We start from the raw sequence: 14,108 nt of genomic DNA, 5'->3' as shown, positions 1-14,108 counted from the left end.
GCACGGCACGCACGCCTTACCAGCAGCCCCTGCGCTTAGAAAGGGGCGGCGGTGATACAGTAAGTGAGTGTGGACGGGGGAGATCACACGTCCCGCCCCCCCGTTCCTCCAGCACAGATTCTTTCATCCTCGGCGGCCGTGCAGGAACCGAGGATGAATCGCATGAAATCCTGTGCGTGTCACCCCAAATGGCTACGCGTGTCAGCACTGACACGCGTGTCATAGGTTCGCCATCACTGGGTTAGGAGAACACCTGTAGGCCTCCTACAACCTTCCTAAGTTTCCTATTCAGATATCCCAAACGCTATCACCAAATCACTGGTATCTCCATGATGTAACTTTACAATCTGTGACCAGACACAGAGTTGTTAAAGTATTTAGACACTCTCAAAACCACAGATTAAAACCTGGAAGATTTCAAAGTGAAAGTGTACACATACGTATCTACGCACACACTATATTAACGTGGGTTAGCTTTCTTCAGCCAAACACTTTCCAGACCTGAAATGACCACATCGAAGTCCTTGAGTTACGATCACAATTGAGCCCAAAATTTCTGTTGCTCAGTGAAACGTTTGCTAGTGAGTTTTGCCCCATTTTATGACTTTTCTTGCCACAGTGGTTAAGCGAATCATTGCATCTGTTAAATTCGTAACATGGTTGTTAAGTGAATCTGGATTCCCCATTGCCTCTGCTTGTCTGAAGATTGCAAAAGCTGATCATATGACCCCAGGGCATTGCAATCGTCATAAATAGGAACCAGTTGCTAAGAATCTCAATTTTGATCATGTGACCATGGGGATGCTGTAGCAGTCGTAAGTGTGAAGAACAGTCATAAGTCACTTTTTTCAGTGCCGGTCACTAAATGAACTGTTCTAAGTCAAGGACTACCTGTCTTCCCACTTATTTTACAGCCAGTATGGCCAGACGCTGAGAATCCTGGGACCTGCAGTCCTAATTTATCTTGATTGCACCAAGTGTATACCATTTATTTATTTTTATTCTGCTTTCCTAATGAGTTATGAGAATTGTCCAGGGATGTTCTCTGAACTTGGTTTTAAATTTGCAGGTGTTTAATTAATTGCTGGAAGTTTTCAAGAAAAGATATGATAGCCCTTTGTCTGGGATGGTATAAAACTCCTGCCTTAGGCCTTCCCAGGTCCCCTCCAGCTCTATGATTCTATGAATAATAGGCCATCCATTGCACAAGCTAAACAATTACTAGATTAGGTAACATTATTAATGCTCAACACGGAGCTCAGAAAGTACCAAACTCACTCCCGTTGTACACATACAACTATAAGAATATATTCACACAATCAACAAATAACTTCTGGGGAAATCCTGCAGGTAATCAAACAATTAAGATTAGGAACAATGTAAACTGTTTAAAGTTTGTGTAATGGCAAGAAGCTGAGTTCAACGCAGAGATTTTACTGACTTTTTTTCTTCTCTTTCTTTTTTCTTTTTCCTTTTTTTTCTTTATTTTTATTTTTTTAATTTTCTTGGTTTTAATATATCTTAGACTGTGTTTGATAAAAAGCGATACCGTGTACGGGCTCTGGGAAGTCGGGAGGGGGGAAGGGAGGTGGGGTCATAGGGGGGAGGGGGGAAATATAGTGCCAGATTTTAAAGTAACATGATTGCACTTGTATACTGTTGCCTTTTTTAATTTTAGTGTAAAAATAAGAAGCTGAATATATTGACAGATAGTAGAAATACACCGAAGGGAGGAGCAGAGGGGAAGAAGAGGGAGGGGTAGAGAGGGTGGGAGAGAGGATCGGAAGGAGGGTGAGATGGAAGGGAGGGAGTGTATTGGGAGAAAGGAGTGATAGAGGAGGAGGGGAAGTAGGAGAGGGGAATGTTGGAGGGGAGAAAAGAAAGTTGGAGGGGGGTGAAAGAAAGGGTGTATGGAGGGTTGAAGTGGTATATTGGTTTTGTATTTTGGGGAGTATTTTTGATAAGGATGGCTGTGTTTATTGCTCAATGTTATATGGCCCCAGTCATGCACAGTATATATGTGACTGTATGAAATGAAAATATGAAAATAAAACATATTTGAAACAAGAATATATTCACACACACGAGTGTATCCCAATTAACCCCCTCTTTTTGTACTTTCTAGTTCACTCAAGTTAAGATTTCATTTCTTCCACCTTATTCTTATTTTACTCTTCCACATTTGTTGTTTACAAAATATAGGTCGCGACCCTAACCCTAAAATGAAACAGAAGCAAAGGCAGAAACGAATCCACTTACTACCTACACAATCAGTATTATAGTGTGGGATCTTCTTGTGACTGTGATCACAGTTGCTGCTTATGAACTATCACGTGGACACTAAGACTGGCATGACTGATCATACCTTTAAGAAATGTGTGGGGGGGAGAGATATCATGACACACTCATTAACAGCCCTCCCCCTCTTGATTCGACCAACAAACTTTCTAGCCAGCATACCTATTTTCCAGGGGAGGGCCAGAAACTGTAATCTAATCCAATCCACCAAAGCATCAATTCCATACAGAAACATCCAATCTAATGCCTTAACAAGTCTGGACTTGCCCTTAAAGATTCTAGCTTGGGAAATGCTATTCTAAAGCATAAGGATGCATGGATGCTTGCTGATGTGGAAAACCCTACATCTTAACCAGATTTTTTTTTTAAAAAAAGAGGCAGAGTTATGTAATATATGACATAGAAACCTATCGACCATAGTTAGCTAAATGGAGTTCATATATCCAATGGCAGCCTAATCTGCCTATTCAACAGATGCAGAAGAGAGCTTTAAATTATTGCTTTACAGCTTGAGTTTGTTCCAGTACTGAGGAAACCAATATCAATATAAGCAGATCTTTAAAAAGACAGTTGAGATGCTAGAAAGAGTGCAGAGAAGAGCAACAAAGATGATTAGGTGACTGGGTATTTTCTGACAGTTGGAATAATGAATAAGTGGAACAACTTGCCTTCAGAGATTTTGAATGCTCCAAAACTGGAAGTTTTAAAGAAGAGATTGGACAACCATTGGTCTGAAGTGGTGTAGGGTTTCCTGCCTGAGCAGGGGGTTGGACTAGAAGACCTCCAAGGTCTCTTCCCTCTCTGTTATTCTGTTGTGGGAAGTTATCATCCAGCCCTCTCCCAGAAAAATGAAATATCCTAGGAAATATTGAAAAGGCAGAATATTTCTCTGGATGTGAAAAGAAACATGTTTCAAAAGACAGAATAGTTGCCTATAGCTTTCTGCCCATCCCCAGCTAATGGGCCATTAAGATGGCCAGCCCAGCCCACTTTACATAATAAAGACTTCTCCTCACTGCAGCTGTAGGAGGAAGGGATATTACTCAACTGACCACAAAGCAACTGAGAACTCATCACAGCCTAGAGAGTAGCCCCCTGCATGGCACCATGGGAGTCTGACAACCAGTCAGAATACATTTCTTACACAGGAACAGGAAACAGAGAGGTGGGACTGAACAGGGTATAAAAGCCTAGCAAGCCCCTCCCTCAGCCCTTCTCTTCTTCTCCATCAACATTGAAACATGTGATCACCTTTTCTGTTCAGGGCTAAAGCCATGTGGCCCTGTCCAACAATAAACCATCTTTCCAAGCAGCCTCCATGTCTCCAGTGTCTTCTTCCCCACTTGGAGCTGAACCCAGAAGGACATTTCTTTCAACACTGTTACAGACAGGGTATAATTATTCTGCTAAAAGTACCTCCCCATTCAAAAGCAGCATGCCTCTGTTGCTGGTACTAATACCGGTAGTCCTCATTTAGTGACCACACCTAGGACTGACCATTCAATCCTTCATGAGGCAGTCCCTATATGAAACCAACTATATTTAAATGATCTTGCTTCAGCTTTCCTTTGCTTTATAGACGTGCAAAGGTCATAAAAGCAAGGATTGATAAAAGTTAATTTTTCATCACCATCATAACTGTGAATGATTGCTAAGTGAAGCAGTTGCTAAATGAGGACTAGGAAGGGCTAACACCTTGTCTTGTTATTGGAAAGACCTTGGCTCAACTGATGATGTACATTCTTAAGGAATTGGGCCCAGAGAGAGTTTCTTTGCTTCCTGAAGGAACGGGAATTTAATTTGTTCCTCTTTTTGAACTGTAGGAATGCAGCTTTCTTAATTCGTGACCACAAGTTAAGTTGGGGCTGATGCAGAGGTGGTATTATAGCAATAGCAATAGCAGTTAGACTTATATACCGCTTCATAGGGCTTTCAGCCCTCTCTAAGCGGTTTACAGAGTCAGCATATTGCCCCCAACAATCCGGGTCCTCATTTTACCCACCCCGGAAGGATGGAAGGCTGAGTCAACCCTGAGCCGGTGAGATTTGAACAGCCGAACTGCAGAACTGCAGTCAGCTGAAGTAGCCTGCAGTGCTGCATTTAACCACTGCACCACCTGGTATTCTACCAGTTTGGACCGGATCGCCCAAAGCGGTAGCGGAAATCGCCGGTGGCTCCGCCCACCGGCGACCGGCTCTACGGCATCCCATTTAGGCCATTCTTTTGCCAAAAACGCATGCGCGGAAGGATCTGCGAACCAATAGGGAAGGGAAGTGTATACCATCCCTGGGCTGGTGAGAATTGTTGTCCAATATTTGCTGATAAGGAACAGTAGCTTTCTACTTAGAACAAAATTCCTTGGTGCATTCAACCATTTGCTGAGTCACTTATTTTTTTTAACTCCTACGATGACATTTGCACAGCTCATTTTGTCTAAAGCAGATGAAAAAAAAAAAAACAGAGGAAATCTTCTCTATACTATTCCTGCAGACACAGGTGGGGAGGAAGGTTTTCCACGAGAGGAAAAGAAGGGTTGAGAACTGAATTTGGTTCTGTAAAATCTTGCACCGTTCCCAAAAATTAAGCACCTCATATTTATTTGGTTCAATGAATAAAAAGAAAAAAACACCACGTTTAAGGTTGTGGCCAGCATTTCTAAGGCCACATTTTCCACATAGTTTAATCCTCAATCATGGTTTTGAACATTCTTTCTAAATGAGAGACGTTTAAAAAAGCATCCTGTCGTATCCTGGATGGCCCTGGGCAATTTTGTCACACCTCACCCTACATGAACCAACATTGCATTTAAGCCACTTACATGCCACTCACATCCATGTCCTGCAATGAAAGATCAATCACGGCTGACACGTTCTGTTTAAAGAAAACCTGTATCTCAGCACTAATTTTGCTGCTCAACAAAGATCAGCAAATAATATTACCCAGTAGTCCCAGGGCACAAATGTGAAAATCAACAGTTCAGATAACTTTTAATGATTAACACTCGACACAGAAGCACTGTAACATTGGTGACGAACAGAACAGCTATTTAACACTGGCCTTTTACATCCCATGACAGTATTTTTTTTTCCAAGATAGCTTCAGGAGAAAAAGGGAACCAAACTGGAAAGATAATTGGTTATAACACCCACAGGTTTCCTGCCATCTTCTTTTGCTCTCCCAAAATGGTCAAAAATTAGATTTTCTGTCTTAGTCAACTAACAAGAACAAGTAAAAATATGATGGAAGGTTTCCCCCCCCCCGCCCCAATTGTTCCAGACAAGCTGCTGCTTTCACAAGAACACACCTTTCTCAAACGTAAGCAACAAAAAAAGCGAACAAAAACCGATTGTTTTTTATTCTCTGCTTTCCACATCAACTAGTCTGTTAAATAATTAATGTTTATCACAGAAAGCCATATGACAGAGAGCCCTGGGAAGCATATGCAATATTACTGCAGCCTCACTGGGATGGCATGCAGGCTTAAAATGGGCACTGTACCGTAGCTGCACATGGCAAGGGAATCTTCAAAACAATGGGGGAATTCTAGAGTAAAGAACAGATTGGATTCCTTGTTAAAGGAAGCCCCAGAACTGCAAACATTGACTTCTACATGGTAATACGGGGAAGGCTATTAGTGCACCACAATCCACATGCCATGCTGATGGTTACCAAGGGTTGCCTAGGAATTCTGGGAGTTGTAAACGACAAACTTGATTTATGCTTTACGAACAGCTGACTTGGAGTGTCACATTTCTGAGTGTCTTTCTCAGTGTGCAAATATGCATGCAGGGGAAATCCTCTCCTGGAGACCTGCAAAGGTTAACAGCCAAATCGTGGCACACTCTTTCCTGCCCGCAGAAGAGATGCACGTTACTGCACATGCCAGCAGCTACTACTAGGCGGTTCAAGATCAAACACCTCACGCAACCAGAAAGCTAAACGCCTAACAGGCTCACCTTGTTTCAAATAAAACTCAGTCCATCTGAAACTACCCTAACAAAAGAAAAACTTACATGAATTCCTTCTAATCCTGAAGCTTTACCTCAGTTACTTCTCAGTCTAAATGGATCATACCTCAGAGACAGAAATAAATGAGGGTGAAGCCCTAAGACCCTCATCAGCTAAATTTTGGATAGGGGGATGGAGATGAATTTGGGTGGAGGAAGAAGAAAGGAAGCAAACTTATCGTTTTGTTTTATTTCTGTCTCTCAGACTTGGCACATGTATTGAATCCCCTCATCTTAATTAAACAAGACTGTTCCCATATGTCCTTATTCTGCAACTTCAGAATTTCCTCCCTGTCTTATTTTTACAAACTAACCTTTAGCATTCTTTGCAGAGAAAGCGGGGGTGAGGGGAACCTTATGTACACTGCTCAAAAAAATAATAAAGGGAACACAAAAATAAGACATCCTGGATCTGAATGGATGAAATATTCTTATTAGATATTTCGTTCATTACATAGTTGAATGTGCTGACAACAAGATCACACAAAAACTATCAATGGAAATCAAATTTAGCAACCCATGGAGGTCTGGATTTGGAGTTACACTCAAAATTAAAGTGGAAAAAAACACTACAGGCTGATCCAACTTTGATGTAATGTTATTAAAACAAATCAAAATGAGGCTCAATAGTGTGTGAGGCCTCCACGTGCCTGTATGACGTCCGTACAACGCCTGGGCATGCTCCTGATGAGGTGGCAGATGGTCTGAGGGATCTCCTCCCACACCTGGACTAAAGCATCCCCCAACTCCTGGACAGTCTGTGGTGCAACGTGGCGTTGGTGGATGGAGCGAGACATAATGTCCCAGATGTGCACAATTGGAATTAGGTCTGGGGAACGGGCGGGCCAGTCCATAGCATCGATGCCTTCATCTTGCAGGAACTGCTGACACACTCCAGCCACATAAGGTCTAGCATTGTCTTGCATTAGGAGGAACCCAGGGCCAACCGCACCAGCATATGGTCTCACAAGGGGTCTGAGGATCTCATCTCAGTACCTAAAGGCAGTCAGGCTACCTCTGGAGAGCACAAGGAGGGCTGTGCGGCCCGCTAAAGAAATGCCACCCCACGCCATTACTGACCCACTGCCAAACCGGTCATGCTGGAGGATGCTGCAGGCAGCAGAACTGTCACATGTGCTCAGTGTGAACCTGCTTTCATCTGTGAAGAGCACAGGGTGCCAGTGGCAAATTTGCCAAGCTTTGTGTTCTCTGGCAAATGCCAAACGTCCTGCACGGTGTAGAGCTGTAACCACAACCCCCACCTGTGGACGCCGGGCCCTCATACCACCCTCATGGAGTCTGTTTCTGACGGTTTGAGCAGACACATGCACATTTGTGGCCCGCTGGAGGTCACTTTGCAAGGCTCTGGCAGTGCTCCTCCTGTCCCTCCTTGCACAAAGGCGGAGGTAGCGGTCCTGATGCTGGGTTGTTTCCCTCCTATGGCCTCCGCCACGTCTCCTGATGTACTGGCCTGTCTCCTGGTAGCGCCTCCATGCTCTGGACACTACACTGACAGACACAGCAAACCTTGCCACAGCTCGCATTGATGCGCCATCCTGGATGAGCTGCACTACCTGAGCCACTTGTGTGGGTTGTAGACTCTGTCTCATGCTACCACTAGAGTGAAAGCACCGCCAGCATTCAAAAGTGACCAAAACATCAGCCAGAAAGCATAGGAACTGAGAAGTGGTCTGTGGTCAGCACCTCCAGATCCATCCTTTATTGGGGATGTCTTGCTAACTGCCTATGCTTTCCACCTGTTGTCTATTCCATGTGCACAACAGCATGTGAAATTAATTGTCCATCAGTGTTGCTACCTAAGTGGACAGTTTGATTTCACATAAGTGTGATTGACTTGGAGTTACATTGTGTTGTTTAAGTGTTCCCTTTATTTATTTTGAGCACTGTATTTCCTGGTCTGTAGTTCCTTTGGCAAAGGATTTCACACGCTTTCAATTTCAGATCTAGAAAGACCTGAAAAATAAAGGCAAGAAACTGGCTTTATGAATACAATTACAGACAAACACCTTTTGGAAAGGGGTGGGTGGGTGGGTAATATCCAACTAAATCAACCTGTTTTACACTCTGGCATGAATTCACTTAATTTGATTCGTGGAAATTAAAAAGGTAGACGCCAAATACAGAACAATCCATAGTCTGAGGCAATAAAAGAACCACAGAAAATATAGAGGCTATGGGGAAAGTGATGCTGTTAAAATACTTTGTATTTAACCCTGAAAAACACTCTAGTTTTCAACAGTCAGGAAATAAGCCATACACGTTTGTACACAAAAAAGAAAGTATTTCTTCTGCCTATACTTAATGCAACTATTGTATTTTCAACTGCCATGCAAAACTGGATCTAACCTACAAACATTTGCATCTCCTGAAAACACCTTTTAATTTACAACTCAGGTTGAACAAAACAAACCACAGGTTTTGAGGAGGGGGGGGGGTTAGAAAGCACGAAGGCTTTGTGGTTGCTGCATGGAATTCCCCTGCTTAAAATACAAAAAGATACATCACAAAAAGATACATCACAAAAAGAACTGCAATAAAAAGGGGCTGGGGAGGTGGGGGATAATACCATATAAAACATCAACAGTTGTCTGCCCTGGAGGACCAGAAGTTAAATCTTCATGCTTATGTGTGAATAAAAAGAAGGGAAAGTGGAAGAAAAGCAGAAGGTTGATTCAATTGGGTCCAAGAGACCTATTCAATAAAGGAGAAAAAAGAAACATAGCCCCATCTCTCCCCCACTCCCCAAATTGCACCCATCTTCAGTTTATAAATATCATGCCAATCAATCAGGCACAAAAACCTTTTGACTGGAATTTTTAATTCCCTTCCTTCCGCTTTTTTTCTTCTTCCATCTGCCTCCCCCCCCCTTTTTTTTTCTTTTCCACAAACACACCCTGATTATGGAGATTAGTAATAATTTGTTTAGAAGTATAGAGAGACCAACCAGGGTGGGAAGGCTGGTTACTAATGGGAAACAAGGTGGGGGAGCACTTAAAGAAAACTAGGGCTCACCTGTTTACTCTCCATCTCAAGCCCAGAAGCTCTAATCCACCTTCACCATGGTTTATTTATTTTTTTGTAAAAAAAGATTTTTGAACAAACAAACAACAGCACTCAAATTGTGTATGTATATATATATTAAAAAAAACCAAAATCAAGTACATTTGGCCTAGCATGCTGCTGCTTCCTTTACATTGCAAAGGATCACAAAAGCAACCCCCCTCATCGACATCCAAGTACACAATTTCCTCCTTCCAAACCCTCCCAAAATTCCCCCAAATTCCGTTTTCCCCAGTTTTGAAGCCCTTTGAGACATATTGGAAGAGGGTCGGGGTGGGAAGTTACGTAAATCTCGGTGCCTGGCAAGGCAAGCACCAATGAATGCTTCCACGCATCACCTAAATGCAGAGACAAGGAGAAGGGCTTAGAAAGAGCCCACTGGGCGGGTTTTAGGAGGAAAAAAAAATTGTGGGGTACCATCCTCTAGTCACTTACCCACCACCCCACATCTTTCTGCTCAGCATCCCTTCCACCAAACTAGGTTGGGAGGAGGGGGGGGAGGAAGCAACAGGAAGGCCTTCCAGCCAAACCCTCCTCCTTTAAGCTTCCTCGTTTCTCCAGCCTTTTCCAAGCCCCACCACTACCAGCCTCCATAAAACACGAAGAAAAAGTACGGGGCAGGGCGAGGGGAGGTTGCACTAAACTTTACTCTGTTAAATATAGTCAGAGTAATTATAGTCCTTGCAAAATGTTAAAGGGGGGGGGAGCCCTCTTCCTCTCCTCCGTCTTACAAACTGAAACTTACTCCTTTCTTTCTCCCTTCCGCCACCAACGGCTCCCCACATTGGGGCATATGCATTGGGGCACATGCAGGAGGGAACCCCCCCCCCCACTCCCACCTTTGCTGCAAGCCTATCCAAAGAGAAACCCCCCCTCCCTACAAAATAAGCCCTCCAGGGGTAAAAGCCGCCGCCTCTCACTCCGTCGAGACTCACCTGAGCTTCTTTCCCCCGTCCGGGCTGTTCAAAGGTGGGGAGCCCAAGATCTCTTCCCCCACAGCCCCTCCATGGCTCGCTGTTGTCTCTTTAAGCCTCTTTCTGTCCCTCTCCTCCCCAGCAGGCAAAGAGCAACGCCTTTGCGCCAGCGGCGTAAAGCCCACGTGCGCCCTATGGCATTGACGTCACGGCGTCGTCGTAAACCGCGTTGGTGAATAGCGAGCTCCGCTTCTGGAGCTTAGGAGACTCGCCGCCTTCTCTCTAAGTCTGGCCATCCGCTGGAGGGGGGGGGCGCCCGTAAAGGATTTTTGGCGCATGCGCCGAAGAAATGGAAGGGGGAAGAAAGAAAAAGGGAGAGGGCGCAGGCGGGAAGAAGAGAGAGAGGGGGGAGCGTAGAGGAGACGACGCGGTGGCTGCCTGGAGAAGACTTCCGGCTTTCTGTAGGATGCTGGCCGGGTCGCCCACGTGAAGGGGAAGAACCGTGCAAACTCTCACGCATTAATGCAGAATGTTTGGGAGAGTCCTAACCACGAATAAACCCTAATAAAATCATGTCTATGGTGATTTTGAATTGGACCCCGATTAAATTTATTGTTCTAATTGAGGTTTGGGGATTCATACAATTACAGTGACCATGCCTCCTTTGTAATAAAGATAAGTCCTTTCATAAAGCTGCCCTTTATATTTAATTATTTTCCTGGTTTTGTTCATGTTCTTGTAAGCAAAGTTTTTTTTTTTTTAAAGCAAAGTTTTTAAATCTTCATTTTTCAGACTTGCCCTTTTTTTCAGGTTTTTTCCTGTATTTGTTTTTCCAAAAAAATATCCCTGTAAGGATAATGTATTTGTACTAGATAACACACCTGGGTTTAGGCCCAGCTGATTATGAAATAAATCTGCACTGGAATGCATTGAAATGACTTCTTACCATATTTTTGTATATTTTACGCTAATTTATTTCATAATACAAAAGAATGCAAAAGATGGACAAACAATGAAGTACAAACAAGAAGAATAAGGAACAAAAGAAACCTCAAGTAATGATTTAAAAAAACAGGACAGAAGACCTTCCAATTATTCAGCATTTAAATATTTTTATTAACTTACTATGTCGTTTCTGACTCCTAGCAACTACCTACCATATATATATACTAACATATTTTATAAGAATCATACTCTATTAATTGTTGGATTTTTTTAAAAAAATCACTGTTTATAAAATTACTTTTTAAAAGAACAGGAAGAGATTAAATCTAGGTTTCTATCCGCCACAGCTTTGAAAGATATAATATAGTCTAGCTCTCAAGGTAAATAAACTTTTGCCAGTTCAAACCACTGAAATGACCAAATGTTTCTCCACTGGTGAAGCTTTTTCTGGATGCGAGAAACCCGAATAGTTGCTTGTCCTACAGCCCTGCAGTCTAAAGTAATAATACCCTACAAAGCCACATCAAGAACCTGCTTCCACAGTCTACTTTACAACACAGATAGTTCTTACAACTTACAAAATTGAGCCCAAAATTTGTTGCTAAGTGAGACATTTGTTAAGTGAGTTTTGCCCCATTTAACTATTTTGCTTGCCACAGTTGGTAAGTGAATCACTGCAGATGCTAAGTTAGTAACCTGATTGTTAAGTGAAACTGGCTTCCCCATTGACGTTGCTTGTCAGAAGGTCACAAAAGATTGTCGAGAATGCAACTTTGAACATTCAGTAAAGGAACTGTTGTAAGTCAAGGATTACCAATACTGTACTTTTAAGGAGAGCGAAAATAGGGGAAAGGGCAGTGAAGTCATAGATACAGGTAACATCAAGCCTCCTTTGAACCAAGAATGAAGACTGATGACAAAATACACTTTTTAAGGGTACAATTTAAACATGGTTTCCCACTGTCATCTGTGATTGTTGCAACTACATGTTCTAATTCATAGCTCTGATTTTCTGACGTTCTAATCTAACTTGAGCATTGTCGATTTAACCTTAACTTTTTGAAATCAACTAAAGTTAGCTAAGTGCTGCCATCTAGCGTTATTGAGCAACCACTATCAGAGATATACTGCTTTCTAGTATCGGAGGTAAATAGATGGCCAACTGTCTTGCAAAAATTAAATATATTTTGACAATAAGAAAAATAAATGATATTACAGCCCTTGGCCAATCAGAAATATCTTTTTGATGCCCTTTGGAAAACAATGTTTTCTTAAGTATAGATGGCTCAGCAGCTAAGACGCTGAGCTTGTCGATCAGAAAGGCCGGCAGTTCATTGGTTCGAATCCCTAGCGTCGCGTAACCGAGTGAGCTCCCGTTACTTGTCCCAGCTTCTGCCAACCTAGCAATTCAAAAGCATGTAAAAATGCAAGTAGAAAAATAGGAACCATCTTTGGTATCAGCATTCCGTGCGCCTTCGGCATTTAGTCATGCCGGCCACATGACCACGGAGACATCTTCGGACAGCGCTGGCTCTTCGGCTTTGAAACAGAGATGGCCATTGCCGCCTAGAGTCGGGAACAACTAGCACATATGTGCAAGGGGGACCTTTACCAGTATTGTGGGCTCATTGATACAAATCTTTGGTGCCAATGTAGTCTACTTAATATGTGATGTTCTGGCATTGCAGCTCCCAAAATATATTTTGTTGGTCACACTTCATCCTCCATTTCGGGGTTTGCATTTCAATTCAGATAAACTGGAGAGTTTCAGTCATCCAGGTCATGGTTGTCCCAAAGGTGCTTTTCAAAAGGCAACTGGACTTCCTTGGTTTTTATCTTGAAAATGTTTTGTTTCTCATCTAAGAAGCTTCTTCAGTTCTCACTGAATGGTGGGGAATAGAAGGATTTATAGAATATAAAGCTTTGCAGAATATAAATGTGTTGAGTATAATATAAATGAGTTCTGAAAAGTATATAAATCCTTCTGTTCCTCGCCATTCAGTGAGAACTGAATAAGTTAATTGGATGAGAAGCAAAACATTTTTGAGATTAAAAACCAAGTCCAGTTGGCTTCCAAAAAGAACTTTTGGGACAACCATGACCTGGACTGAGAATCTCCACAGACATAAACTGGAGAGGTTCAGAAATGAAGGAGACGGAGACTAAAAACTAAATTCCATGAAGAGTAAACAAAGGGCAATCAATAGGATAATAGTTTCAAACACCTGAAAGAATATATAGAAGGCCATATTCTCCATTGTTCTGAAGTACAAAATATATAATATATTATATACTTTAACAGTCAGGCAGAGGAAGCCATTATCTCAAGAGATGATATTTTCCCTTCCTAGAATGCATTCAAGTAAAGAGTTTGGATTTCTGCACGGCGCCTCAATTTATGCTACTTTACCACAGAAACGATGCAGAAAAGGACAGCTGAACCTGTCAAGGCCTTCGAGCAATTCCTGTGTGAACAAAGTGACAATACTGCGGGGAAATTAGGAGAACAGAGATGAATATAATTAACTGGGGGAGCGGGTGTAGAAAGTGAGAAGGCATCTTTCGTAAAAGCAGACTTTTTGAGAGCCGGCTTGCTTCGACATAAACCTGCTAAGATCAGCAGAAGAGGCTATCTAAAATATGCCCTCTGAACGAAGTTCTCCATTTGTTCAATACATGGAAAATGACCCCCATCGATGTTGCTGTCGAGTTATGCAAAGGAATTATTTCATAAGATAATCATCTCCGCAACCATGTTTTTTTCCTTTTTCTAGAAAAGACAAACTCTTCTCCTGCTTTACCCCTAGCCACTCCAATCTGAATGAGTTGTGATTTTAATTTTTCAAAATCTGATTTTATTTGT

The 14,108-nt window shown here is 42.4% G+C and overlaps 1 protein-coding gene across 2 annotated transcripts in view; it reads right to left on the bottom strand.

Annotated features, from left to right (window-relative positions):
* CSNK1G2 (casein kinase 1 gamma 2) overlaps nt 1-10,572 on the bottom strand; it is a 137,336-nt gene extending 126,764 nt beyond the window's left edge. Inside the window, exon 1 of one of the 2 annotated variants that reach the window (XM_087702869.1) lies at nt 10,322-10,572. The gene's annotated coding sequence lies outside the window, so the exon portion shown is untranslated. The remainder of the gene's footprint in view (nt 1-10,321) is intronic. The other variant, XM_087702885.1, reaches the window with a different exon arrangement.
* Between the last annotated feature and the right edge of the window lie 3,536 nt (nt 10,573-14,108).

The sequence above is a fragment of the Thamnophis sirtalis genome, unplaced genomic scaffold, assembly GCF_051295495.1.
Source record: "Thamnophis sirtalis isolate CommonGarterSnake01/CBP01778 unplaced genomic scaffold, rThaSir2_p1.2 scaffold_1, whole genome shotgun sequence".
Lineage (NCBI taxonomy): Eukaryota > Metazoa > Chordata > Lepidosauria > Squamata > Natricidae > Thamnophis > Thamnophis sirtalis.
This window is presented reverse-complemented; position numbering and strand designations above follow the sequence as displayed.